This window comes from Equus przewalskii, chromosome 17 (assembly GCF_037783145.1).
Source record: "Equus przewalskii isolate Varuska chromosome 17, EquPr2, whole genome shotgun sequence".
In the NCBI taxonomy this organism is placed as follows: Eukaryota; Metazoa; Chordata; class Mammalia; order Perissodactyla; family Equidae; genus Equus; species Equus przewalskii.
In genome coordinates, this window is record NC_091847.1 from 53,922,374 (window position 1) to 53,926,398 (window position 4,025).

Sequence of the window (4,025 nt, forward strand, 5' to 3'; positions counted from 1 at the left end):
TCTGTCCCAGAAGACAGAAAAATGAGTTCCTGGGTCTGGAAGACTTGCCTCGAACGGAAGGCGCGTTGGGGAGGGTGGGAAGAAAGTAGATTCAAGGAGGCAGGGCTGGGGCAAGCTGGCGAGGGGAGGTGGCAAGGGCTGGAATCCAGCCTCCAGCTCCACTCACAGCACAACCCCAATCCATTATGAATTATCTGTGATTTCTCAACAGCAACGGCTGGTTTAGCTCCATGGGAGCAATGCGTCAGCCCCAAGGCTCACCGCCCACAGGAGTGCCTGCTTCCTCGTAGGGACATAGAAGCGCCTTTTTCATATGTTGGTTGGTTTATGGTTTGTTCATTTCCTGTTGTAAGAGGGAAGGATTCATAAACGACAACCAGCCCCTGAACTCTGCCTTCTGAATCCCAATTCCCAAGCCAACTTGGAGAACGTCCAGCGTCTCTTCTAATCAAGAACTATGTGACATCTCCTATTTTGAAGAAACTTTGTTAAGTTGATCAGATGATTTACATGTGATCACAGATGTTACAAAATCTAAATGCCCCGCCTGGGTCGCCCAGGTTCTTGAAGGACTTCTGAAAAAGCCCCGTGCTCCTTTCCCCCGTGATCCTGCTCACATCCTCCCTCCCCACCAGCCCAGTGAGAAAACGTGAGTATATTCTTTTCTATTATTCTAATACCACTAATGCTTTGTGGTGTAAGTCTCTCCCTCTCTGTTTGACCACCTGTCCCCATCAATGTAAGGAAGAGCCCTAGGTTTCTCTTTTTTGGGTTTTGTCTTGAAGGAAAGGCCTTCTGGAGCCAGTGATGTGAGCCGTAAAAGAGAAGGCAGGCCTAGCCCAGAGATGAGGCTTCAGCAAATCATACCTTTTGCACAATCAAAAATGGTGTCATTTTCAGGCTCCACCTCCTCAGGAGGAAAGCAAAGAAAAGCCTGGCCAACTTCTGGAGTCATTCTGTGTCTACAAGCTTCGGAAGGGCCCAGCCGTGATGAAGAGCCTTGTGAAGAGGGCACAGCTCAGGCCCTCTCTGGTCCCACGGGGCTTCCTCCATGAGTGAGTTTTTATGCCCAGGCTTGCAGGAGCCCCGTGTCTGGACCATGATTCCTGAGAAAGGCGGATACTACAGGGAGGGCTGTAACCATCCCTGAAAAACATTTCAAACTGTGTTACAAGCTAGCCCCGCCGGAGAGACGGCCCCACTTTGCTTTCTACATGGTTCTTAAGTCTCTTCAAAGCACTCAGTTAAAAAATGTGGCTTCCATAAAACTCAGAGCAGACTATTATTGAGCAAACAGCTGCCATGTGATTAGAAACACAGGAAGCGTTCTGAGGAAGGGATTCTTGTGCTATTAATTTCTTCCTTTGTGTTCCAAGTACGGTTCCCAGAAAACGGGGCAAGGTAATAGTTCTTGTTTTTATTTTCAAAAACACAATTATGAAATAAATACATATTCATTGTAGAAAATGTTTGAATATGCAGAAAATTATAGAGAAAAAAATTATATTTACTCATAATCCCAGTACTCAGATATAACTACTCTTTTGGTGTTTTAGATATATTTTGGTACCATATTTCCTCTAGTTTGTAAAAACATAATTGAGATCATGTTGTACAGAAATCTTTGAAATCTACATTTTTTTGCTTAACATTGGTTCATGAAAATTTAACATTATTTTTTCTTTTTTGTTTGTTTTTACCTTTTGACCCCCCACATGTTATTTTTAAAAATCCTTATAAATATAATTCTAGTGACTGTGTAATAGTCAATCATATGGATATGACAGTCTTAGCTAGGAATTTCCCAATAAGTAATTCTGGGAGAAACATCTTTGAGTCTCTGTATTTCAGACTGTCCATTGAGGACAGCTTTTTAGCAGTGGTATCTCTGGTGAAGGGTAAATTCTGTGTCTGGTTAATTAAAGGACAGCATTTAACATTTAATGATTAGCATTCTTGATTTTTATTTATGCTATGTATGTATGCATACATATATATGCTATATATAGCATTCCTGACTTGTCCTTTTACTATGTTTTACCTTTAAATATATATTGCCAAATATTAATATATTAGCAAGGAAACGACTTTTCTATAGCTGTTACTTCCTATAAGGCCTTTCTGAGTTATAAAATTGATTTTTTAAAAGAATCATCTTCCTAGAAAAAGAAAAGAAAATATTTCAAAATGTTAACTGTGCTTGTCTTTAGGAGGTGGAATTTGAGTTTAATTTTTTCCTACTTTTCATTTACTGCAATTTGCCAAATTTTCTATAATGTGCATAATACCACTTTCACAGTGTTTCACAAAACAATACGAAAGTGTTTTTTTAGGGGCTGGCCCCATGGCCAAGTGGTTAAGTTCACACACTCTGCTTTGACAGCCTGGGGTTCACCAGTTTGGATCCTGGATGCAGACTTATGCACTGCTTATCAAGCCATGCTATGGCAGCATCCCGCATAGAAAAACTAGAATGATTTACAACTAGGATATACAACTATGTACTGGGACTTTGGGGAGAAAAAAAAAAAGAGGAAGATTGGCAACAGATGTTAGTTCAAGGCCAATCTTACTCACCAAAAATGGCAAAAAAAAAAAATATTTTTTTAAAGAATGTATGCTCTTGTCTTTTACATGTTTAGAACAAACCACCATAGATTTGAAGCATTTTTTATTCATCCTCCTGCTTATTCAAGTCCACAGTTGAGAAAAGTGGTTGAACTCCAGAGTTTCATCTTTTCCAGAAAAGCCTTTGTGAATAATTTAATTGGATTCAAGCAAGGGAAACTGAAGTTATTTATAAAAACATGAAATCATTTCTTCAGTACTGCCCATATGATTTGAGTGAGTTTAAGGCTACTATCTTAGTCAGTTTGGGCAGCTATAACAGAATACCATAGACTGGGTGACTTGTAAACAAGAGAAATTTATTTCTCACTATTCTGGAGGCTAGGAGACTGAGATCAGGGAGCCAGCATCGGCGAGTTCTGGTGAGAGCTCTCTTCCAGGTTGCAGGCTGCTGACTTCAGGCCATTTTGTCACATGGTGGAGAGCAGAGAGGAAGCAAGCTCTCTCATGACATTTAAAGGGCACTAATCCCATTCATAAGGGCTCCAACATCACGACTTTATCTAATCCTAATTACCTCCCAAAAGCCACACCTACTATCACACTGGGCTGTAGAGATTCAACATACGAATTTGGTGGGGACACAAACATTCAATCCATAACCACTACCAAACAACAAAGCTCATTTTTCCCCAAGATATACCTGGGTACACCCCCACACACAGGCGCATTGAACACTCAGTCTATTTGACTCTGCCTCCCCTGAAATGGAAAAGCAAACCCTCATGGAAGCCATAACAAAATTCTAAGTCAGATGAATGAGCAGCTCCTAATTCCCCATCCAAAGCAAGGACTGTATATACACAACTTCTCCCTTCCCATCCCAACTATAATTTTTAATTCATTTTTTTCATTTTTGTTTTTAAATGCTTAGGCAGCAAAAATGTTTGGTTCCTGTCTTACAGAAATATATAGGTCTGAAGTAGGTTGTAAATTATTTGGAAACGATGAGTTAATTTAAAAATAATCTTTGGCTAGTTTGCATCATATAACTTTTACACCAGAATCATGCCACCCAGGGAGGAGGACATAATTTGGTTGCCAAGGGAACACTTCCTGATTCGAAAAGATGAAATTAAACAATGTTTGGAGAATGTATTAAAATATTTATTATTGTCATTATTATTAATCATAATTAATAACAAAAGATAGCATCACAGGATTTTACAAAGCCTCATGCACATAAAGTTTGGAAACAGGTTGACTCAGGCAGGTGGCTTCTCTTAGGAGGAAGAAAGAAAACTAGAAGACACTAAGAAAATTCTGTGGAAGAAATAAACGTTTTTGTTAAAAGAGAGCAGGAGACAAAGCAATTAGAACAGGAAGTACATAAAGGAAACTGCATGTATTATATTATTATTATTAATATTTCTCCATGAAAGGATACAATATTGCAA

The 4,025-nt window shown here is 39.4% G+C and overlaps 1 long non-coding RNA gene across 2 annotated transcripts in view; it reads left to right on the forward strand.

The window, feature by feature from the left end:
• The first annotated feature begins 259 nt into the window (after nucleotides 1-259).
• The window catches only part of LOC139076819 (uncharacterized), a 27,923-nt gene continuing 24,157 nt past the window's right edge, over nucleotides 260-4,025 (forward strand). The window contains exon 1 of one of the 2 annotated variants that reach the window (XR_011528805.1): nucleotides 260-649. This is a non-coding gene — a long non-coding RNA (uncharacterized lncRNA). The remainder of the gene's footprint in view (nucleotides 650-4,025) is intronic. The other variant, XR_011528806.1, reaches the window with a different exon arrangement.